General features: G+C 52.9%; 2 long non-coding RNA genes across 2 annotated transcripts; both read right to left on the reverse strand.

Annotated features, from left to right (window-relative positions):
• Positions 1-2,706: 2,706 nt before the first annotated feature.
• Positions 2,707-11,880, reverse strand: LOC142824317 (uncharacterized). The gene is made up of 4 exons (XR_012899237.1): positions 8,654-11,880; positions 5,174-5,336; positions 4,645-4,766; positions 2,707-3,394 (listed from the first exon to the last, which is right to left on the reverse strand). It is a non-coding gene; the product is annotated as an uncharacterized LOC142824317 (long non-coding RNA).
• Positions 11,881-12,178: 298 nt separating this feature from the next.
• On the reverse strand, positions 12,179-22,772 carry LOC142824318 (uncharacterized). The gene is made up of 3 exons (XR_012899238.1): positions 21,646-22,772; positions 17,102-17,234; positions 12,179-12,308 (listed from the first exon to the last, which is right to left on the reverse strand). It is a non-coding gene; the product is annotated as an uncharacterized LOC142824318 (long non-coding RNA).
• Positions 22,773-24,809: the final 2,037 nt, after the last annotated feature.

Raw genomic sequence — 24,809 nt, forward strand, 5'->3', positions numbered from 1 at the left:
ATAATAGAAGGACTAGAGGACACCAAATGAAATGAATGCACAGCAGGCTTAAACCTAATGAAAGAAAGTTCTTCACACAGCACATAGTCAACCTGTGGAACTCCTTGCCGCAGGAGGCTGTGAAGGCTAGAACTATAACAGAGTTTAACGAGAAGTTAGATAAATTCAGGGAGGTTGGGTCCATGGAGTAGGAACGATGTCCCTGGCCTCTGTTTGTGGAAGGCTGGAGATAGATGGCACGAGACAAATCGTTTGGTCATTGTCTTAGGTCCATCCCTTCCAGGTACCTGGTGCTGTCCCCTGTAGGCAGACAAGCTACTTGGCTAGATGGACCTTGGGTCTGACCCAGTATGGCCATTCTTATGTTCTAAGCTCAGGGCCGGGAATCTCACTGGACCAACTTGATTTTCATGAAAACCTGCTTATGGGTTCACATGTGACCTTTGGTGGCCACGCTGGCAGCTATCCTGCCCTAGATGGCCATATTCCTGTGCCTAGTGTGGAGATCGTGTATGTTGGAGGCCTCCCCCCAAACCTTGATGAGATCCACGATCGCCGCACTAGATCAGGCAGGCGCCCACCTCTTTCAGCCCCAGGCAGGCTCCTGGGAGCCGTCGGCCTGGTTCTGGGAAGAGGCAGAGGGCTGGGTGGCAGCCGCTGGCTGGCTCGTGCCATGCCAGGTGCAGGGTCTGCTGGCTGGGTGCTGGCAGGCTTGCAACTGGCACAAGCACTCTAGCCAGACCATGGCCCTTTAAGGGCTCCGGGGCCAGGAAGATGGCAGAAAAGTTTCCCTGGTTTGGCCCACAGTGGCCACCAGGGCAACCTGGGAAGGGCTAGCCTCCAACTAGTTCGAATTAAGTGGCTACACAGCCCTTAATTCGAACTACTTAATTCGAACTAGGTAAACCTCACTCTACGAGGAGTAACGCCTAGTTCGAATTAAGCGGTTTGTATGTATAGCCACTATTAAAGTTAATTTCAACTAATGGCTGTTTGTTCAAATTAACTTTGTAGTGGAGACACACCCTTAGAGATTTGTGCCTGTCTATCAGCAAATGGCCACCAACGGTGCATCTAAACTACACGCCTTTTTCAACAGAGGCTTTTTCTAAAGTTTTTTTCGAAAAAGCCTCTGTTGAAAAAGCTTCTAGATTGATTTTTTTGCTCCGCATCATGCTATCAGCTTTTTTGAAAAAGAGCGTCCAGACTGCCGGATGCTCTTTCAAAAAAAAAAGGCACCCAGAAGTGCTTCTGGCAGGGCATGGGGGCAGCCTTTATTTCCAGGTGTTGCTGCCTGCCCTTTGCAGAGACGCGTGCTTAAAGGGATCCCCTGGACAGCCGTTGCTCTGCTCCTGCTTCTGGCTTGCCTACCTCCTGGAGGGAAAGCAAAGCTGCTGCAGTGCTTGCTCTGGTTGCCCTGCTTCCTCGGACACCACAGCAGTTTATTTTCAGGTTCAGGGTTTTTTTCTGCTTTTCACTGTGTTGGGGAGAATTCACAGACATTTGCGTCGGGTGGTCAGGCCAGGCACGCGATGCCCACATCTTCCAGAACTCATACCTGTACCGCAGCCTGCAGGCTGGGTCATTCTTTCTGGAGTGAAACTATGCAGTCGGGGATGTGCAGATACCTACGTGCATTGTGGCTGACACGGCGAACCCCCTTATGACCTGGCTCATGAAGCCATTCACTGGACACCTCGATGCGAGCAGGGACCTCTTTAACTCTCACCTGAATCGGGCTCAATTGGAGGTGGAGGGCGCCTTTGGCCATCTGAAGGGCAGGTTTATATGCCTTCTCACTCGGCTGGACATGGGGGAACACAACATCCCCGATGTGGTTGCTGCATGCTGTGTGCTGCACAACCTAGTGGAGAGAAAAGAGGAGGCCTTCCTCCCAGCATGAGGCTGCTGTGGAGGGGAGGCACTTTGAGCAGCCCCGGACAGCTGCCATCCGGCAAGCCCTCCAGCTGGGATTGCACATTCGGGAAGCCCTGAGGGAGCGATTCTCCCAAGGAGCCCAATGAGTTTCCCCACAGCCTTCCAAATGTGGGATTGCCCCATGCCTCCAGTACCTTCCCCCCTCCCTCCCCGTCCAAAGCCCCTCCCAGCCCCACATTCACACTGAGAACAGAGACAGGCTGTGACAGACCGGGCCGGGTCTGGGCACAGCTGACGTCATCTGCTCTGGGCAAATTGCTCAAACTATGGGCTCCTTACAGTCCCCAGACTGGTGACCTTCCCAAACAGGCCACAAACCAGTCCCAAAAATAAATTGTTTGTTAACAAAGTAAAGTGCTTCCCTTACTGACTCTCACAGATGGGAAGGGGAATGTCAAGCTGGAAGGGAGGAGGGAGGCTCAGGGCTGAGGGTGCCACCTGGATGAAGAACCCCTGCCACCTTGGCTGCGGAGGCCGGCTTGGAGATGGCTGCGCGTGCGGGCTGGGCAGGAGGTGCGGCTGTACCTGAGTCTGGGATGGCAGCGGGTGAAGGGGAGCAGGGGGGTGATGGGAGGGGTGGGGGAGCTGGTGGGAGGGGGAGGGCAGGCTGAGCAGGAGGAGCAGGAACAGACACAGGACCGGGGAAGGCCATGGCCTCCCAGATAGCAGTGCAAATAGCAGTGCGCTGTGTTGGGGAAATCTCGCTCCCCTGGGGTACAGAGTCCCCAGAAAGGTCCGAGGCTGGAGGTCAAAGCAGTGAGGCAGGAGAGAAATCCAAAAGGAAAATTTTATTATGCATGCAGGCTGACAGCTACGAGAGTGAGAGCAGCAGCAGCCCTGAGAGAGAGTTTCCGGGATCCTTTATACAGTATGTTCAGACAGTTTAGTTGTTGATTGTTTTCTTTAACATATTAAAGTCTCAGCAGAAGTACTCTGAGACGTTTCTGTTCACACCAGGTGTGCTAGAAGTAAGTTTTACAGAACAAAGGCACATGAGAACCTGAGTGAGGAGTCTACAAGGCAAACTGTGACAAAGATAAGAGTTTACATAACAATTTGTGACAGACTAGGAGTCTCGTGAAGTTGAGATACGCATTGTAAGGGTCTTGATTAGAGTTAAGATGATTTCTCTCTGTTACAGGGAGAGAGGCCTGGAAAACTTTTAACCCTTACAGCAGTTTTCTGTTAGAGAGTTTTGATTTCCTGCACAGTCCCTCCTTAGACACAATTGGAGTTATTTGATTTTTTCCCACAGCTGCTGCACAAACTCGTCCAGCAAGCGACTGCGCCACTCTGTCTGTGCCTGCATCCTCTAATTACATGTCTCCTGCATCCCTCGCAGGGCCGAGATGTGCTGCCGCACCAGGTCCAAATACTTGCGCCAGTGCCAGTGGGTTCCCTGCAGCCGTCTGGGAAGTGGGAGAGGTGTGGCCCCCCACCCTCCTGGACAGCTGGGCTGGATGTGGAGGACAAGAGGGAAAAGTCATCAGTCATGCATGCTCACACTTTCCCTGAGAGACAGCATGCCCTCCTCAGCAGTCAGTGCCTGTCCTCTACGATCAGCGGATGCTCATGTGGTCTCAGCAAGGAGTGGTATGCCCTGAGCAGCAGCCACGGCCTCCCTGAAGCCCAGACAGTGTGCAGGCCACCATCCTGCCCCCCTCCCCCCACCCCATGGCCAAGCAGCACAGACAAGTGCCAGGCCACAGTTGGGGTTCCCGCAGGTTGCTAAGAAGCCTGAAGCTGTGTGGCAATTCCCAGGGTCCCAAACCCCTGCCTGTACCTGGCATTAGTGTCTGTAGGAGCAGGTGGTTCCTCACAGCCATGCGGGTGCAGGGGTAGGACGGCCCTCCCTGAGGTCAGTCGTGTGTGCGCCCCCCTCCCCCCAGAATGTGATCAGCATGACATGTCACAGTACTGCACCATCCGCTTTGCTCCCACCTCCCCTGCCCTGTGTGTGTTGGACCCTCACAGCACTCACCTGATGTTCCCTCCCCGGTGCCCAAAGTTGTCTGGGCAGGAACAATAGAGATGAAAGCTCTGGCAGGAGTGTCCACCAGGGCTTCTACCTAGAGGCCTTTATTTTCGACAAAAAATCTTCCCCGCGTCCACACTTCCCTTTTTTTTGACAGATCTCCGTCAAAAATAGTGTTATTCCTCGTAAAACGTAAAATGAGATTTACTGCTGTCAACAAACCTGCCGCATTCTGTTGATTTACTGTCGACAGAACGCAGCGGCCGTCTAGACGCACGTAAAGATTTTTTGAACAATCCCTGTAGTCTAGACACACCCCGAGTGTCAGAGTTGCTGCATTACAGAATTGTGCATGCATTGCCAAAAGTGGCCATCGAGTGTCAATGCTCTGTTGCGGCACTTTTACACTAGGCAGTTAGGAGTTATGAAATAAACTAATGACTCCCGTTTGTGATGAGGAATATCCCGCATGTAGAAATTGTTATTTTGAAATGTCTTCAGTATATATGCTCAGCTGTTCTTATTTAGAAATAACTACTCCCCAGAGTCATTGAAAGTAATTACTCCCCAGTGCTTCCTCAGACTCTAAATCAATGTAGTACGTCAACATTAGGGGAGCCTGACTCAGACTAATTTCAAGGCTTCCCTGTAGTTTGGATGTTCTATTTCAAAGTAGTTAGCTTATTCTGACATAAGTGTGTAGCGTAGACATTATTCAAAATAATTTATACCTTGAATCTTTTAAACTGCCAAACTCATGGCACTAGCTGGCTTCCAGCCCTAGTGATGGGCTCAAGGCTTTAGTCTCTGCCACAAGTCAGCCATTCTTTCATGAATCCAATGCCACTGAGAACTGAAAAGAGAATGAGAGGAGACTTGTAAACTCAACCACCACTACTGGTCAAAACACAGACATAAACATGTGCATCACCTAACTGCTGGTGACTGGAGACCCCTTCTTTATTCCTCTCCAGCCTATCCAGGTCCTAAAATGCTCATAATTTATAAGAAACTATGACCATCTCCACTTTACCACACCCTCAGTCCACTATACCCACACCCTGCCCAGAATACTCTGGTCCTCTGAGGGACGTGATGATTGAGCAAGCAACTGGAGAACAATGTGATGATGTCCAGTGATTACACAGACAGATGCTCTGTACTTTGTCGTCCCTCCCTCCCTCCACATCGCTGTATTTGAAGGGCAGCGACCCACGTGCAGCTACTTACAGACAGGAAAGGACAATCCCAGACAATTACCAGCCACGGGCAGAGCTCTGCCTTCCCCAGGATCTGTCCCATGGAAATCACAAGCATCTCTCTGCTCGCAAGGAGGCACCTCGCTGCACAGACACTGGCTGAAGATAATTTCACAAAACATACACCAGCTCCTACACCATCACGACAGACCTCCACAGCTCCACTGTCAATAGGAACAACAGGTGACTCAGACTCACTTCAGGCAGATGCCCCTCATCTAGCTGAATGTCCAGAGTGGCTCCGATTGCCTACAGCAGGCCTCTGCAAGAACAGCAAATAACCCATGGAAGAAGTATCACTGCCAAAAATGCTACAGCTGCATGAGAGCGTCCAGTACCTGCCTCTCTCTCCAACCCTTTCTACAACACAGCTGTTCCGCTACAAGATACGGACTGAACACTGACGGGTCAGTTGGCTGTAGCTCCCCGCTGACATCAGGATTATGCCAAGACACCCGCTCATCTTCCATGCGCTCGAGTCCAAGCCAGTAAAAATGGAAATACACCTCACATGCCGCTTCCTCTCTTTTTTCTGTTGTGTTGGCTAACACGGATTCATATGCCCTTGTGTTGCCCAAACGTCCAGTTTTGTGAGACCCCTTTTTAACTCATTCCTACCAGCTTTGGATTAGGGATGTTAAAGACAAGTCTATCCCCATAAGCAAATGCTTATGGGATAGTTGTCTGTTGACTAGTCAGCTAGTCAATTCCCCACACCTTGCTGCCTCTCTGAGATTGAAGTACTCCTTCCCCCCCACCCCAGCTTTCTAAGTGGCAGCACTGCATGGCTGAGCTACAGATCAGCTGTGCGGCAGCTGCCCCTTTGAAAAGCCACCTCCACGCATTTAAAGTGGCAGCCATGGAACCCGGGGTCAGCTGAGAACTCCCCAGCTGATACCCAGCTCTGCGTGGCATTTCCCCAGCTGGCCCCAGGTTCCACACGGCATGACCTGGGGCTCCTCATGGCATGCAGCACGGCATGGAGCCTGGGGTCAGTGGGGGACTCAGAGTCCCCAGCTGAACCCAAGCTCTATTACTTTGAAATGCACAACAGTCCCTGCTGGACTCTTGTACTTTTCAAAGGAGGAATGGGGAAGTGCCTATCAACTTTGATTTAGTCACTATTTATCCCTTTAGTCTCTCCTTTTTCAAGAACATTTGTGAGACGTTTAATAGCAGTGGTCCAAATGCAGATCCCAAAAGCATAACACTCATTCCTACTCTCCCCGTCATAGCCACCAGGCTGCTGGTCAGTCCTCATGGTTAAGGGGTTATCCTAGCCAGATATTTGGTCAGCCAATAACAATGCAGTTAGGGATTTCAAACTGGGAACAAAGGAATTTTTAACTTTTTCCTCCTCTATCTGAGGCAGAGTGGATTCTTCCAGGTAACAGGGAGCTTCGAGGCTGTCTCGCTCTCTCTAAGAAAAGTCTTTTCACAATATGTAAGTAGGGCAAAGTTTAATTAATCTATCAGGTTTTTAATTGTTTTAACATCAATTTGAAATTCCCAAACCATAAAAGTGGTTTTTTTTCTCTTTTGTAATGAAGCTTTCTAACCCACAGAATTGTCTCTGGCTACGTCTAGACTGGCATGATTTTCCGGAAATGGTTTTAACGTAAAACTGTTCCGTTAAAAGCATTTTCGGAAAAGAGCATCTAGATTGGCACGGACGCTTTTCCGCAAAAGCATTTTTTGCGGAAAAGCATCCGTGCCAATCTAGACGTGCTTTTCCGCAAAAAAGCCCTGATCGCCATTTTCGCAATCAGGGCTTTTTTGCAGAAAATAAACCTGACCTGTCTATACTGGCCCTTTTGCGCAAAAGTTTTGCACAAAAGGACTTTTGCCCGAATGAGAGCAGCATAGTTTTCCACAAGAACACTGACAATCTTACATGAAATCGTCAGTGCTTTTCCGGAAAAGCAAGCGGCCACTGTAGACAGCTGGCAAGTTATTCCGGAAAAGCGGCTGATTTTCCAGAATAAGTAGCCAGTATAGACACAGCCTCTGAGTATACAAATTGGTGGCCCTTACCATCTAGCCACCTTAACTATAATTGCAACGGCAGTATTGTTTTGATGATAAAAAGTTTGTTTTCTTTTCTAATTAACTTGCTATACATTTATTTTGGTGTCCTAGTTTTATCTGTAAACTCTCTGTCTGTCTGACTGTCTGGGAGTCACCTAGCACAGACTGCAGCTTGTTTTTCTCTCTTCTTTTTCAAGCTCTGAGGGGAAAAAGAGCTTCAGGTACCCCTGAGGTTTTAGGGAGGAGGTTTCCCAAGTGATCTCATCCCTAGTTTTCTTGGACTACTTGGGTGATGGCAGTGGATATTCCCTAAAATTTGGGTTTTAGGATTTTGGGGGAAAGTTTTTGTACCAAAGCCTGGAGAGATCAGGTTTTGGGGTACTTTTGCGGACCCCTGCTCCTGCATTTGTTGTGCCAAAGTGGGTTACTCCCCCCCCATCTTTTACAGGGAGTACCCAGCAATGTTTTTATGAGGATCTAACAATACTTCAACGGCTTGAATGTCCGTCCATTGTTATAAAGAACGAGAGGAGCAGGGTGATTTAAGCATAATAAAGTCCATGCCCCAAAGGCAAAGCCGCATCAGCTCAAACTCTGTTACATTTAAGAACTGCCTCTGGAGTTAGCACATGGGCTTTAAGCACACCTCATGTATGAAATCCAGGGTTTCAAACTCAGGAGGGGGGCTACTGCCCTCCTACCCCATTTCTCTACCCAATTCTACACCCATAGGACCAAGGGCACCTACCCCCCTCAAACAATGGTGCCCTTGGCCCTATGGGTGGAGAAAGGGCAGGGTTAGGAGTGCACATTGCCATGGGCTGGGGGTGTTAAAAGGAAGAGAAAGGAGGGGTTGAGAGATCCACTGGATGGACGGGTGGACTGGAAGGATCAAGAGCGTGTAGGGCTGGGGGCCGTTAGTGAGGAAGAGGAGGGTGGATGAGGGGGTCCTTATCTGTTGAAAGATGAATGGGGAGAAGGTACGGTGAGGGTTGAGGTGAGCTGGGAAGGTGGCTGTGACGGACCAGGCCAGGTCTTGGCACAGCTGAAGGCGTCCGCTCAGGGCGAATTGCTCAAAACTCGGGGCTCCTTACAGCCCCAGACTAGAAGCCTTTCCCAAATAGGCCATAAACCGATCACACTGAGTGCTTTAGTGGCCAATCTGGACAGCCAGAAGCCTCAGGAGCAAAACCCCTCAGACACCCCAGCTCTCCCTGTGCCACAATTAGCCCCGGGCCTGCACACAGGTGAGGGGGTTGTAGAACCCAATCTCACCTTCCCCGAACGGGTCTTTCCAGTCCCAAAGAACCAGCCACAAATCCCCGGACAGTTTACACTTTGGATCTTACCCACAAGATCACGCTGGGCCAATCCTTTAGAATCTAAAATCTAAAGGTTTATTAATAGAAGAAAGAAAAGCATGAGAGTAAGGTTGTTAAGGAGAATACATTACATGCACCAGTCACCGAGTTCTCGATGCAGGCTCTCAGCAAAGATGTTATAACTGCTATCTTAAAGGTCTCTGGTGTTCATCCTATGTCAGAATGGGTCAGCAATCCTCCTCGGCTCTCTGTTCCTTGCAAGGCTGCATCTAGGATCAGTAGCAGAATTGAAGACAAGATGGAGTCCGCCTCATGGCACTTGTATATCTCCCCGGTACCGTCCAAGTGGAGCAGGTCACATGGTCAAATGACTTAGCTGTTTCATATGTCAGCAGCCATTTTGCCCTGGCTGGGTTGCATGTTCCCAGACACAGTCCTCAGGTGTGTATTGGGCACCTTGAGAGCCATTATTCCTGGACCAGTGCTAATTAGCATACTCATTCAACGAACAATCCTCCTTTACAACAGGCAGTGCAGGCCAATATCAGCACATACTCCATATTCATAACTCCACATACAGATATCATACAAGTACATGAGTAGCATATACAGAATCAGTAGAACATGACTTTCATTTGACATCTCGCATGGCCCCCTTTGTATAGACTTTGGGGCAAACACCTCCCCCCAATTGGTGCAGCACTGATCTGGCTGCTCCCCTTAAAATCCAGTAACATGACACCCAGACAAAAGACCAGAGTCTCTGCTTTCCTCTTCCTTTGAGGCCACTCCCGACCACCCACTGCTCGGACTTAAGGACAAAAGCAATTGTGTAACTGTTTAACTTCAAAAAGATCTCACCAAATATAATGATTGCGCAACAAAATAGCAACTGAAATTTGATGTGGATAAGTATAAAGTAACGCACATTGGAAAAAAATAACCCCAACTATACATACCATATGATGAGGGCTAATTTAGCTACAACTAATCAGGAAAGATATCTTGGAGTTATCGTGGATATTTCTCTGAAAATGCACTATGCGGTCAAAAAAGCACATCGGATGCTAGTAATTATTTAAAAAGGGATAAAAAATAAGATGAAGAATATCTTAATGCCCCTATATAAAACTTCTATACACAGTGTTCAAGATGTAGGCGTACTATATGTGGTCTCCTCACCTCAAAAAAGATACTGTACTTTGGCATTAGAAAAGGTTCAGAAAAGGGCAACTACAATGATTAGGGGTTTGGAGCAGGTCCCATATGAAGAGAGGCTAAAGAGACTAGGACTTTTCAGCTTAGAAAGGAGGAGACTGAGGGGGATATGACAGAGGTCTATAAAATCATGAGTGGTGTGGAGAAGGTGAATATAGAAAAGTTCTTTACTTGTTCCCATAATATAAGAACTAGAGGACACCAAATGAAATTAATGGGTAGGAAGCTTAAACCTAATGAAAGAAAGGTCTTCACACAGCGCACAGTCAACCTGTGGAACTCCTTGCCAGAGGATGCTGTGAAGGCTAGGACTATAACAGAGTTTTAAAAAAAACTAGATAAATTCATGAAGGTTACGTCCATAAAAGGCTATTAGCCTGGGGGTAAGAAGAAATGATGCCCCTGGCCTCTGTTTGTCAAAGGCTGGAGATGGATGGCAGGAGACAAATTGCTTGATCATTGTCTTCAGTCCACCCCCTCTGGGGCACCTGGCACTGGCCACTGTTGGCAGACAGGCTACTGGGCTAGATGGCCCTTTGGTCGGACCCAGTATAGCCATTCTTATGTTCTTATCAGTATCAGAAGTGCACCGATGGATACGAAGCACGTAGCTCCGCGGGATCTGGTCCTTCTGGGGCGATGACTTAAAAGCCAGCTCCCCACGCACACAGGCTCTCACCTCTCCCGAGCCCTTGCGGACTCTGTATTAGAGACAGCAAGGGGGAGGGAAGCGTGTGTAGTTGTCAAGATTAACCGATAAGCCCAGGCTTATCAGTTAATCGTATACACGACTATACGCTAATATCCCATTCACCAACTGTCACTGTTAGCATTTCTGTAACGGAGTAAGTGCACTGCCGGGAGCAGGTACGCCTTGAGAGACCTCCAAGCTTACCCAGTACATGGAGAGACCTTTTCTCAAAGGCCCAGCTTCTAATGGGTTTGGTCCTCCTTCTGGGATGCCAGCGGATGTGCTGGGATTTCACTGAGACTACTTGCTCCACTAGCCTTTCCTGCTTCTCCCTGTTTTGCTGACTTAGGCTCTCTGGCCTCTGGGAGCCCGCGCAGGTTGGGACGCACCAAGTGTAGAAACACAGAGTCTGCAAACAGCTCTCTACGGTAAGGCTTAGCTAGAAAATCGTCCAGCACTCAATTGCACTTCCCCTCCGGAAAGTACACCCAAAATAATATTATCTGACGCAGGAGAGAAATCACTACAATGCAATCTCATACGTTTGCCCATCCCCTCAATGAGGAGTAACATACACACAATTTCTCCCGCTCCCCTCCTGCTGTTAGATTTTAATAAAACAAATGTAGTTTGTGTAATTTCTAACTTTTACAGTTGAGAGATTGCTGTCGTTTATCAAAACAAAATAAAGCACGCATACCATGTATGGGTGTAAGCATGGATGGAGGAAGGGCAGCATTAGGAATGCAGGTTGCCATGGGATGTGGGTGTAGAAAGGAAGAGAAGGGGGCTGGGACCCAATGGATGGGAGGATGGACTGGAAGGGTCTGGAGTGTGGCATGGCTTGGGATGTTGAGAAGGAAGAGGAGAGTTGTTGAGGAAGTCCTTACATGCGGAAGGAGGGTTGGGGGGAAGGTAGTGATGGCAGGCGCGATGGGAGTGGGGAAGGAGGAACTGCGCGTTACGAAGGGCAGAAACGGGGGTTAAGGGTCTTATAAATGGGGAAAATATAGGGATAGGGATAGAGTGTGGGATGGGGAGTGTCCTAGGCAGGAAAAAGAGGGGCTCCTGGAAACATGAATGGAGGTATGCTCTGGGGGTGCAGGTTGCTCTGAGTCTCTGAAGAGAAGAAGGGAAACTGAGGGACACCAGGAATAGGGGGTATGGGCTAGCAAAGAGCACTGGTGGGGGTGCAGGTTGTGTGAGGGGGAAGTTGAAATGTACTGCGGGAGTGGAACTTCCACTCGGACTCGCTGTCTAAGCAAACGTGACTTCCCTTCCTAGACCCGAGTCGGCCGTAAGCCGAGAGATTTCCAGACCCGACACTTATCTCCCGGTCAGCGATGGCTGCTCCGTTCCCAGCCAGACGGTTCTCGCCTCGCTTCGACCAAGCTCCCGAGCTCGCTGTTCTAGTTTCCGTTCCATCCTCAGACGAGAGGACACCAAGAGGATTGACTTCTTATCGCTCGCTACCGAACACAGCAGAGGGGAGAAAACAAACAAACAACTTAGCTTTTCAGTCCGCAAGGACGCGGCATCGCTTCTCCTCCCACCATCGGCCACCCCCTCCCGCTGCCACTCCAGGAACGCGGAGAGAACGGAGGCCTTGAATATCTATCCACGCTCTGTTGAACTGCCTATGCCCCTTCACCAGTCCCCAAGCCACCAGGCTCCGTGACCCAGCAGGAAGCTCTCTGCCTCAGAAGAAACATACTGCCAGGACGCTTGAAGATTTCAAAGCACGCACCTCTTACTCACACAGAGCCATGGGAAGGCCGAACGCTGAGGACCCTTCACGTGTTCCGAGAATCACGTCCAGGCAGCTCAAGTACATCTCGGACGATTTATTCTCCGCCCACGGCCACGCACTGATTCCTCTGCAAGGGTGGCCAAAAAAGCCCAGCGTTATCTCTCACTCACTAAGGCCTGTGGCTGTGGGAATTCTATCCTTTAGCCCTTTCCCCCCCTCTCGCCTATGTATCGGGTCCTCTACAAGAACACTGAGTCAGTCAGCCATGACGCACCACCACTGCAGAAATACCAGTGGAGAAGAGCGCTTTGAGCCCACATCCAAATAGTCTCCTTACAGAGCATACCCAGCAGAATTCTTCGTACCCAAAAGGAAGCTCATGGCCTGTGATGAAACCGACTGCTAGTTGTCCCCTACTTTTTTGAAGGCTCCCAAGACCACATCTGTGGAGATGTTCACCCAGCAGACCTGCCCATGTCCTGTGGACGGAGACAGCAGCACTGCGAAGAATAGAGTCTCAAAGGGGCTGATCAGTGGAGAAGTTCATTTCCTATTTTGGTCTCTACGTGGGTGCATCTAGACTAGCAAGATTTTGTGCAAAAGCGGCCACTTGTGCAAAAACTTCCCAGCTGTCTACACTGGCCACTTGAATTTGCGCAAGAGCACTGACGTTCTAATGGAAGAATTCAGTCCTTCTTGCGCAAACACTTTGACGCTCCCGCTCAGGGATAAGCCCTCTTGCGCAGGAATACTCGCACAACAAGGCCAGTGTAGACAGGCACCGTCATTTTTTCTGCAAGAAAGCCCCGATGGCTAAAATGGCTATCGGAGCTTTCTTGCGCAAAAGCGCGTCTATGCTGTGCACGGGTGCTCTTGCGTAAAAGCACTTTTTGTGCAAAAGCTTCCCTGCCAATCTAGACGCTCTTTTGCGGAAATACTTTTAACGGAAGAACTTTTCCGTTAAAAGTATTTCACAAAATCATGCCAGTCTAGACGCAGCCCCTAAGTGTGACTGTCTTGAATACATGGTATTGGGGGCTGCACTGTGGAGGGGAGAGGTCTGAGGATCCCAGGGACACTGACAGTTTGTGGGATTTAGAGGCCCCAGAGTTGAAGAATAGCATGGAGGAGTGTTTGAGGGCCCTTGGTTGGCGGGCAAAGTCAACTCAGCAAGTTCATGGGGAACAATAATTGGAATTGGGGAGAGCTGGGGCTTAAGGGATCCCATGAATGGAGGGAGAACCGGTGCGGGGAGCAGATTAGGGAAGGATATGGCAGGCTGCCAGTGTTGGGAAGAAGGAGGACTGAGGGGGTAGGAGTGCAACTTGAGGGCGCGGACGAAGGAATAACAGAGGCTGACAGGTTCCAGGCCTGGCGAGACAGGGGTGTGCGAGGAGGGTGTGTGGGTTGGGAAGGAAGCCAACAGGGAGGTGAGAGGTCCCACGTACGGGGGATGGGCAGGAATAGGGCGCAGGTCGGGGTGAGCTTGGGGGTGTTGCAGGGAGCAAAATGGGGGACCGATAGACCCCATGAATGGAGAAAGGGGCTAGAGGGGACATGTTGGTTTGGGCGTTGTGGAGAGGAAGGAAAGCGAGGGACCTGAAGGATAAAAATATGGTTGAAGCGAGCGAGCGAGGGCACTCATGGGGGATAAGATTGGCTTGGGAGTGTTGTAATGCACTGGGGAAGTGAGGGAAGGGAGGTGCCGGTTCGGCTGCAGCACAGATAATGGGGGGGCAGGTTAGGCTGCGGTAGGAGGAGTGGGGGTGCTGTTGGACTGGGGGTGTGATGGATTGGGGGTGGAGTGAAAGGGGGGGTGGAGTGAAAGGGGGTGTGGGAAGCACTGGGGGCAGAGGAAGGGGGGCAGGTCGGGCTAGGGATGCAGGTTGGACTGGGAAGCGGGGGAATGGGGGTGTATGTTGGACTAGGGGTGCTGAATGGAGTGGAGAGTGAGAAGAATGGGGGTGCAGGTTGGGTTGAGGCGTAGAGTGCACAGGGAGGGTGCAGGTTGAGCTAAGGATATTGAATAAACTGGGGGTAGGGTAACGGGGGTGCAGGCTGGGCAGGGGGGTATTGAATGGACTGGGGAAGAGGGGTGCAGGTTGCGCTGGGAGTGTTGAAAGGACTGGGGGAGGGGGTGCAGATTGGGTGGCGGGTGTAGAATGGAGGGCAGGGGAGGGGGGGTTCAGCATGCACTGGAGTGGGGGGTGTAGAATGGCCTGGGGGCCGGGGGAGGGGCTTGCAGGATGAGAGGGGGGTGTTGAAAGGACTGGGGGGGGTAACAGGGGCAGGTTGGGTGGGGGGTGTAGAATTGCCTGGGTGGGGGGTGTAACAGGTGCAGGTTGGGTGGGGGGGTGTAGAATGGCCTGGGGGGGGGGTAACAGGTGCAGGTTGGGTGGGGGGGTGTAGAATGGCCTGGGGGGGGGGTAACAGGTGCAGGTTGGGTGGGGGGTGTAGAATGGCCTGGGGGCGGTAACAGGTGCAGGTTGGGGGGGGTGTAGAATGGCCTGGGGGGGTAACAGGTGCAGGTTGGGTGGGGGGTGTAGAATGGAGCAATTGATGCAGGTCGGGTGGAAGGTGGGGGAGGAGGATGCAGCTCGGGGGGGGGGGGGCTGTGCAGAGCGGGGGGGGGGCTGAGGATCGCGGGGCGGGGGCAGACAGGGGCGGGGCCTGAGTAGCGCTGCGGGGGCGCCCTACGATGCAGTTGGGGGCGGGGAGAGGCTGAAACACGCTGGGCGTGGCTATGATGGCCTGGGCGGGAGGGGCGTGGCTATGATTGGGGCGGGGCGCACTGAGACACGCCCCGGGAGGCCGCACTGTGGGAACTACAACTCCCAGGATGCATCGCTCACGCTGGGCGTGACACCGCGCGAGACCAACCCCTGGATCAGCGGCTGGATTGTAATGTCACTTCCGCTGCTCCCGCCCAATCGAACAGCCCATGGGAGCTGCGGATTGGGGCACGGAACGTTTCCCACAAGCCACCGCGGCTACTTTCCCTGCTCCCCTCGGCCCCCCCGCCTCAGAGATCCCCCCCCCCCCAAACTGCCCAGCCGGCTTGTACTGTGGCGTCAGGACCTGCCAACCCCCCACTCTGCCCCCCCACCAAACCCCCTGTAGTCTGCCCCCTAGCCCCCCACTCTGCCCCCCAGCCCCCCACTCTGCCCCCCCACCAAACCCCCCTGTAGTCTGCCCCCCAACCGCCCACTCTGCCCCCCCACCAAACCCCCCTGTAGTCTGCCCCCCAGCCCCCCACTCTGCCCCCAGCCCCCCACTCTACCCCCCCACCAATCCCCCCTGTAGTCTGCCCCCCAACCCCCCACCAAACCCCCCTGTAGTCTGCCCCCCAACCCCCCTCTGCCCCCCAAACCTCCCTGTAGTCTGCCCCCCAACCCCCCACTCTGCCCCCCCACCACACCTCCCTGTAGTGTGCCCCCCAACCCCCCACTCTGCCCCCCACCAAACCTCCCTGTAGTCTGCCCCCCAACCCCCCACTCTTCCCGCCAATCAAACCTCCCTGTAGTCTGCCCCCCAACCCCCCACTCTGCCCCCCCACCAAACCCCACTGTAGTCTGCCCCCCAACCCCCCACTCTGCCCCCCCCCCGCACTCTACTCCACCCCAACCCCCCCTGCAGTCTACTCCAGCACCACCAAACCCCCCCACTCTGCTCCCCCACCAAACTCTTCATTCAGTCTGCTCCTCCCCAACCCCCCACTCTGCTCCTCCCTACCCCCAGCAGTCAGCTCCCCCCACCACTCTGCCCCCCTGCACTCTACTCCACCCCAACCCCCCCACTCTGCCCCCCCACCAAACTCCCCCACTCTGCCCCCCCTGCACTCTACTCCACCCCAACCCCCCCTGCAGTCTACTCCAGCACCACCAAACCCCTCCACTCTGCTCCCCCACCAAACTCTTCATTCAGTCTGCTCCTCCCCAACCCCCCCACTCTGCTCCCCCCACCAAACTCTTCATTCAGTCTGCTCCTCCCCAACCCCCCACTCTGCTCCTCCCTACCCCCAGCAGTCAGCTCCCCCCACCAAATACCCCCCCCCACACACACCCAACTGCCCAGCGGGCTTATGTGGGACAGGCAGATGCTGCTGCTGCCTTACAAAGTGCAGCGGGGCAGCGTGAAGCGGGTTGGGGGGGGGGCTGCCTCGGCTGCGTCCGGTTTGAAAACACTGAGGCTGTGTCTGCACTGGCGCCATCTCGCGCCAAAGCGGCCGCTCTTGCGCGGAAACTTGCTGCCTGTCTACACTGGCCGTGTGTGCTTGCGCAAGGAAACTGACCTTCTCCTGTGTACAACCAGGGCTCCTGGCGCAAGAACTAGGATGCTCCTGCTCAGGAAGAAGCCTCTTGCGCAAGAGCCCTTCCGGCACAGGCCAGTGCGGACAGGTAACAGGAATTTCTTGCGCAAGAAAGGCCGACGGTTAAAACGGCCATCGGAGTTTATTGCGCAAGAGAGCGTCCACACTGGCACGGATGCTCTTGCGTAAAAGCACATGCCAGTGCAGACGCTCTCTCAGAATCCTAGAACCACAGAGCTGGAAGAGACCTCAGAAGGTCAAGTCCAGCCCGCTGCGCTAGGCAGGACCAATCCCAACTAAATCAACCAGGCCAGGGCTGTGTCAAGCCGACACTTAAACACCTCTAGGGATGGAGACTCCACCACCTCCCTAGGGAACCCATCCCAGTGTTTCCCCCCCCCGCCTAGGGAAATAGTTTTTCCTAATATCCAACCTGGACCTCTCCCACCGCAACTTGAGACCTTTGCTCCTTGTTCTGCCATCTGTCACCACTGAGAACAGCTTTTCTGCAGCCTCTTTGGAACCTCACTTCAGGAAGTTGAAGGCTGCTCTCAAATCCCCCCCAATCGACTCCGAGCCCTGTTCCCGGGGGGCGCGATTGGAGCACGTACCTGGACACCTTCCGGTCACGGTTCCCAGTCGGTTGCTGTCAGGCCGTGGACTCTCCAGGAGTGGGACCCTAGGATCCGCCTGGCACTGCAGCCAGGACACCGTCTGACTGGAATACGTCACGAACACGTGCCCCTGCAAAAGCCACACGCCGCGCCAAATGCTTCCATGCAGGAACGTGCTGCCATGGCCCCGTCTGACTGTCACGCCCCCTCTCTGCACACTCCTCAGGCACAGGCAGCAGCGTGGGCAGGCAGGCAGGCAGCTCTGCGAAGCCAGCACCAGCTCCTGTCTCCCCCTCTTGCCTCTAGAAGAGGCAGCAAGGGGTTTGACAGGTAGGTCCATGAAGCCACCACACACAGTGCTCATGCATATCAGCTCCCGCCTGCCTCCTTCCACCATACTGCTTCCTCTGTATCAGAGGCAGCAGCACAGAGGTGGGGGAACAGGCCGATCCAACGCTTGTGGGGAGCTGATCAACTGTACAACCGCGCCCTCTTGTGACAAGCTGACTTAAAAGCTGGCTTCCCACAGGTATCAGCTCACACCTCCTCCCTCCTTGCTGCCTCTGACAGACAGCGGGTAAGAGGGGAGAATGCGTGTAATCGACAGGAATGACCAATAACTTGAGGCTTATTGGTTAATCGTGTAGTCGTCTGTACGTTGACATTCCAAGAGAAAACCACTAAATCTGGTGTGGAGAGTTTAGCCCCTAACCAGCCAGCAGCGAGCAATACCGCTGAGCTGATAAGTGCGGGGAACAGAACAGCTAAAAAGTCAGTGATAACATCTAACTCTAAAATGGTGAGCAATAAATTAAAACAGAAGCTCTTAAATATGAATAAACTGCAACACCCGTGCAAAAGAATATGAACAGAAGACTAGGCATTTAGATTTATTTCCAAAGTAAAAGGCTTGTGTATTTCTAGGGTAAAACATACATAAAAACGTGATGTTAAACTCATTACGTTATTGCTGGAACATGGATTACAGCAGGGGTTCTCAACATTGGTGATACCACCACCCCCTAAAATGCTAAACGAATGTGTGTGGCCACCCACCCTCACTGCCCTGGGTCCCTTCCCCCCCCCCCCCCCCTTCTTACCAGACTCCTTGCCCTCCTCGGGTTCCTTCATGGCATGTGCAGTCCTTAACACCCTCCCCCCTGCAGGCTCCTTTCCCCCATCTCTTTCTCCTCTGTGCCTCTTTTCTGCTCCGCATCCACTCTCCCGCTGCCTTGCCTCCTCCTGTAGCTGAGCCACGCTCCTGGAGCCCCATTGCCCCGGCCACGCTGTGCGGCTTTCTGGCAGCTGCCTTCCGCCTCCCTGCCGCTCTTCACAGCCGGGGGGAGAGGGCTCGCAAGTGAAATACCTGGTGCCTGCAGGACTAAGTATTTGCTAGGTGATGCTTATAAATTAAGGCAATAATGCATTGAGCCTGTATCGAAGACTGTACTCGAGCCAAATAAAGACACAAGGCGTAAAAAGCCTTAAGCATATGTAACTAAAAATAACCCTAGATAATACCGTCTTAAACACTAAAATGCTGAAATGACTGAAGAGGTGGCAGGTAGCCACGGGATGCTAGTTCATAGCATCTGGAAATAAAACAACAACAACAACAACAACAACTGGTCTGGTAGCACTTTATAGACTAACAAACAATGTAGCTAGGATCATGAGCTTTCGTGGACTCAGGATACCATCTACGTAAGAACGGCCGTACTGGATCAGACCAAAGGTCCATCTAGCCCAATAGCCTGTCTGCCGACAGTGGCCAGCACCAGGTGCCCCGGAGAGGGTGGACCAAAGACAATGATCAAGCCATTTGTCTCCTACCATCCTTCTCCAGCCTCTGACAAACAGAGGCCAAGGACACCATTCTATCCCCTGGCTAATAGCCATTTATGGACCTAACCTCCATGAAATTATCTAGCTTCTCTTTAAACTCTGTTATAGTGCTAGCCTTCACAGCCTCCTCTGGCAAGGAGTTCCACAGGTTGACTACATGCTGCGTGAAGAAGAACTTTCATTTATTAGTTTTAAACCTGTTACCCGTTAATTTCATTTGGTGTCCTCTAGTTCTTCTATTATGGGAACTAATAAATAACTTTTCTTTATCTGCCCTCTCCACACCACTCATGATTTTATAGACCTCTATCATATCCCCCCTCGGTCTCCTCTTTTCTAAACTGAAAAGTCCCAATCGCTTTAACCTCTCTTCATATGGGACCCGTTCCAAACCCCTAATCATTTTAGTTGCCCTTTTCTGGACCCTTTCCAAGGCCAAAATATCTTTTTTGAGGTGAGGAGACCACATCTGTACACAGTATTCAAGATGTGGGCGTACCATAGTTTTATACAGGGGCAGTAAGAGATTCTGGGTCTTATTTTCTATCCCTTTCCTAATAATTCCTAGCATCCTATTTGCCTTTTTGGCCGCCGTTGCACACCGTGTGGAAGTTTTCAAAGAACTGTCCACGATAACTCCAAGATCTCTTTCCTGATTTGTCATAGCCAAAGTAGCCCCCGTCATTCTGTACGTATAGTTGGGGTTATTTTTCCCCGATGTGCAGTACTTTACACTTATCCACATGAAATTTCATTTGCCATTTTGTTGCCCAATCACTCCGTTTGGTGAGATCTTTTTGGAGTCTCTCACAGTCTGCTTCTGTCTTGACTATCCTGAACAGTTTGGTATCATCTGCAAACTTTACCACCTCACTCCTTACCCCTTTCTCCAGATCATTTACGAATAAGTTGAAAAGGATTGGTCCCAGGACTGACCCTTGGGGGACACCACTAGTTACCCCTCTCCATTCTGAAAATTTACCATTTCTTCCTACCGTTTGTTTCCTGCCTTTTAACCAGTTCTCAATCCAAGAAAGGACCTTCCCTCTTCTCCCATGGCCATGGAATTGACACAAGAGCCTTTGGTGAGGAACCTTGTGAGGAACCTCAGGAGGCGGGAAGGGCTCGAGACACCTCCTGGGCATGAGTGGCTCAACAGGGGAAACTGCTATACAAAGCTCCGATCTGAGGCTCAGGGCGACCCTTCACCTACAGTGGAGCACCCACTGGGACACTACGTGAAGAACTACTACTGGATCCCCCTTGTCTGCATGTTTGTTAACCCCTTCAGAGAACACTAATAGATTAATAAGACATGATTTCCCTTTACAGAAACCATGTTGACTTTTGTCCAACAAACTATGTTCGTCTACATGCCTCACAATTTTATTCTTTACTATTGTTTCAACTAACTTGCCTGCTACCGAAGTCAGACCCGATGGTCTAGCTAGCCTCAGAACCATACTTCCCTTGGGATCTGGCTGTGACGTTACCTTGATAAGGCATATTTACTCTGCTATTTCCAACCCAATAGCAACAGAAATGAAATCCAGGACCCCTACCAGCATATCCCCTTCAAACCCTCCCCATCCAAATCCCCAGCCCGCGCTGACCGCAAGGCAAGCAGGGACGTTAGGCAGCCATGAAGTGAATAGTCCTGGAAGCGCACAAAATACTGTCGGTTCCACGACTATTCGATAGTCTCCTGAGGTGGGGCGGGCAGCCAGTGCGCTCCCAGCCCCCACTCCCAGGAAGCCCCCCCACCCCCAGCACGGACTGCTTCCTTTGACGCTGCCCCGGCATCTCACGCAGCTGCCTCCGTCCACAGTGAGCCCTGGCGACCCCCACCCCGCCTGCCACTGCTGCCTGCGATAGCTGGCACATGCGGGGAGCTGGCTGGAAAGCTTCGTGCAGGTACCGGCTCCGTCTGCCCCCCACACCCTCCGCGCCACGCCTCTCTATCAGCAGTAAAGTGGGGGGAATGGGAGCCAGTGCCATGGAGAGCCACCTGTGCCCCCGCCCCTCCCTCCTGTGCTCACGCCCCTGCCCCTTCCTGAGGCTGGGCAGGAACTGGGCGGTGAGCGCTCCCCCACCCGGAGGCTAGCGGCTGTGCTGGAACCTGGGGCGGTGAGTGGCTATCCCCCGCCTCCCTCCGCACCGTAAACATACCCCCAGCAAATATACCCCCGGCACAGAAAAGTCTTGTATGCTCTGCGGGTTATATTCGTGTGCGGGGTATAAAAGAGGTTACTCAAATAGAAAAAACTGCAGGGTATATTCGGGTGCGGGATATAGTCGCTAAATTACGGTCGTTGATTCAGCTCCACTGAGCATCCCTAGCGTCACCCGCCGATACTCCACTTTCCATGCCGCAGGCCTGGCCGGCTGCACCCCTCCCGCCCACCAGCTATTCCTGCCTGGCCTTCCTGAGCAAAATCCTCCTGCTGTAACTCATTCAGCTAAAGCCTGAGGCACCACGGCCTCTGGAGCAGAAACCCTAAATCCACAAACCCTCTATAGTCTGATTAGCCCGTGGGCTTCTGGTACGCCGGGGGGCCCTCCCCGCCCAGCCTGGGCAACAGGGGACTCTAGCGTCAGCTCTAATGTCCCCTCCGCCCCGTGCCCGTTTCTCAGCCGGGCCAGAGCCCCCCCATGCCCATTTCTAGAGGGCCTCTCCCGCCATTGCTGCCACCTACCTGGGGCGACAGAGCAGGAGGGGAAGTCGACGAGGATGGCGTGAAACTGGAGCAGCGTGTAGAGCCTGCCCAGATGAACGTTTCCCATCACCTGGCTCCTGCTGAGGGGCGAGTGGATTCGGCCCTGGACAAGCAGAAAAAGAAGGAGCCGGGGGAGCCGCATCACTGACCCCGCGAGGCTGAGCTGTGACCGACCCGCTGCCCTGCCCGCCAGCTCCACCCCACGAGCAGAGAAGCGAGCAGGGCAGGGAGGTGATGCAGCGTCCATGAGACTGAGATTGGAGACTGCAGCCTGCTTCAGGGGCCACATTTTGAAAAGCTGTTGGAAACTTAGAGACGGGGCAGCAAAGAGCAAAAAGTCTGGAGGGCTGCAGAGAAAGTCCTTCTCCTCTGCTCTTGAGCTCCGTGTGGTTGGCTTGTACAAGGAAAGCTGAGAGGTGACGTTACTCGGGCGTCTAAGGGCCTTTCCGGAGAGAACATGTCGGGTACCAAAAGGCCGGTTCACGGTGCAGAGAAAGGCAGGACAAGAGCCAGTGGCTGGAAGGTGAAACCAGACACGTTCCTCTTGGACATAGGGCACCAATACTTCACAGGGAGGATGATTCACCACTGGCACAAACTACCAAAGCAAGTGACGGGTTCTTCATTTCTTGATGTCTGCTAGTGGACATCATCTGAAGTTTTCTGACAAGCTCTAAATAACCTGTCCTAAGTCTCCCTCAAAAAAAGGAAAAATTCCTTGTTCGCTCCTAAAAGAAAGTTAACTCTCTATATGACGCTCTTCCATTCTCACACGCCACAGGAGAGGGGAGGTGAAAGGGCGGGGGTGGGGGAAAAGCCCCAAGGCTCCCTGCCGGATCCAACTTGCAAGGAAGAAGCGGAGCTAGAATTGGCTCCGCATACTGCTGCTTCCCTTCCTCCTCCCCCTCCCCCTCCCACAGCAGGGCATGGACCCGCTTCCTGGAGGATTTTCCTGCTACTCCCATTTGCCAATATCCTGCCAATGGGAGCAGCGGGAGGCTGATCCTGGGCCATGGTGCTGGCAGCACTGTGAAAGAAGTTAGTGGCCCCTCACTCACCCAGGCTGAGACCCCACGCCCCCAGCCTGCTCACACACACCCTCCAGAGACCCCTCACACCCAGCCTGCTCCTACACCTCACCCCTGTCCAGACAGCCCACCCCCAGCCCGCTCCCCCACCTTCCCTCGCGCCCCCTCCTCCTCCCCCGGGCCAGACACCCCACCCCCAGCCCGCTCCCCCACCTTCCCTCGCGCCCCCTCCCCCCCCCGGGCCAGACGCCCCTCCCCCAGCCCGCTCCCCCACCTTCCCTCACGCCCCCCCCGGGCCAGACGCCCCTCCCCCAGCCCGCTCCCCCACCTTCCCTCGCGCCCCCCCCCGGGCCAGACGCCCCTCCCCCAGCCCGCTCCCCCACCTTCCCTCGCGCCCCCTCCTCCCCCGGGCCAGACACCCCTCCCCCAGCCCGCTCCCCCACCTTCCCTCGCGCCCCCTCCTCCCCCGGGCCAGACACTCCTCCCCCAGCCCGCTCCCCCACCTTCCCTCGCGCCCCCTCCTCCTCCGGGCCAGACACCAACAAGGGGCGGGCTGGGGGCGGGGCAGCTTCGCACTCGGACCCAGGATTCGCTCGCGCCCCCGCGCGCTCCTCGGACCTTCCTGTCATGGCGGCGCCGGCCGCCCAGTCAGACAACGCCCCCCTGCGACAGCCCATTGGCCGAACCAGAGGCTGGATCCCCTTTGCTGACAGCCCATTGAGCGACACTATCCTCCGCCAAGGCTGTCTTCCGAAAGCCCATTGGCTGGCACACAGCCAGGAACCACCCCTAAATCACAGACAATTCGAGGACAGAGCAGTCCATTAAGATCCACCCCGGACAGCCTATTGGTCGAGAGCAGTGGCAGGTCGTTCCCCCTAGTCACACCGCATTCGCAGACAGAGCTGTCCGTTAAGATGCAGCCGGGTCAGCCTATTGGGTGCCTCTGATTCAGAACACGCCCCTTAGTCACAGCCCATTCGCGGACAGAAGAGTCTATTATAATCCACCCCGGACAACCTATTGGCCGCCAGCAGCCCCAGAACACGCCTTTAGTCACCGCCCATTGGCGCACGGAGCAGTCCGTTAAGATTCACCTCGGACAGCCTCAGATTGGCCGCCACAGATTCCGAACACGCCCTTTACTCTCAGCCCATTCGCGGACAGAACAGTCTGTTATGATCAGTCCGGGACAGTCTCTCGGCCAGCCTTAGTGTAGGGATAACATAGTCAAGTATTAAACATGATTCCCCAAGTGGAAGTGACTCCCCAGAATTTGTTCCCCACAACTAAAAGTCTAAGGAGGAGAAGTTTGTTAAGTAGAAGAAGCATAGAAGTGTTTAGATTTATTCTTGTGAAAGTGTTTAGATTTAGTGTTATCAAGCTTGAGAAGTGTTTAGATTTATTATTATTATTAGTTAGGATTGTTTAATTATAAATCTAAACATTTTTGCCCCTCTAGAATATAATTGGTTAGGAATGTAATATTAGGACATGTAACTTCAAACTGTTAAAAATATACTACTATGTAGCCAGAAACAGCTCCCCTCGCTGGGTGCCAGGGCACGCTCAAACTTACTGTTACACAATTGACAACCGTTCTCTTCAAAGCATTGTGAAGCACTTAACCCTAATCGCAAAGTGAAGCATTGTAACTATAACAGTAACTAACTCAGCGCTCAGAGAGAGAATGTTTTAAGAAATGCCACCCAGAAACTTTTGTAACTTTTTGTAACTACAACTCTTGTATTATTATGCAAAATACTGTATGGGAAACATTAATTAGGGAATGTACGTAAGAGAGAGAGTGCTTGGACGATGAATGAATGGTTCTGAGAGGTGCCAGCCTGAGAATGCAGCAACAAAGGGCTGAAGAAGGCGTCAGGTGCCAGTGCAACCAAAAGGTGTCCTTTAAGATCATTCCCGGGTCAGCTTATTGGTCGCCTCAGATAAAGGACGCGCCCTTTAATCACAGCCCATTTGCTGACAGAGCAGTCCGTTAAGATTGACTGGTTGGAGCTGGGCAGGACCACCGGCCATGGCGCAGTTTAGGAGGCGGGGCCGCAGCTGGTCCTGCGGGTGACGGGCGGGAGTGGCCGGCCAGGCTGAAGCGCA

Source organism: Pelodiscus sinensis, unplaced genomic scaffold (assembly GCF_049634645.1).
Source record: "Pelodiscus sinensis isolate JC-2024 unplaced genomic scaffold, ASM4963464v1 ctg122, whole genome shotgun sequence".
Lineage (NCBI taxonomy): Eukaryota > Metazoa > Chordata > Testudines > Trionychidae > Pelodiscus > Pelodiscus sinensis.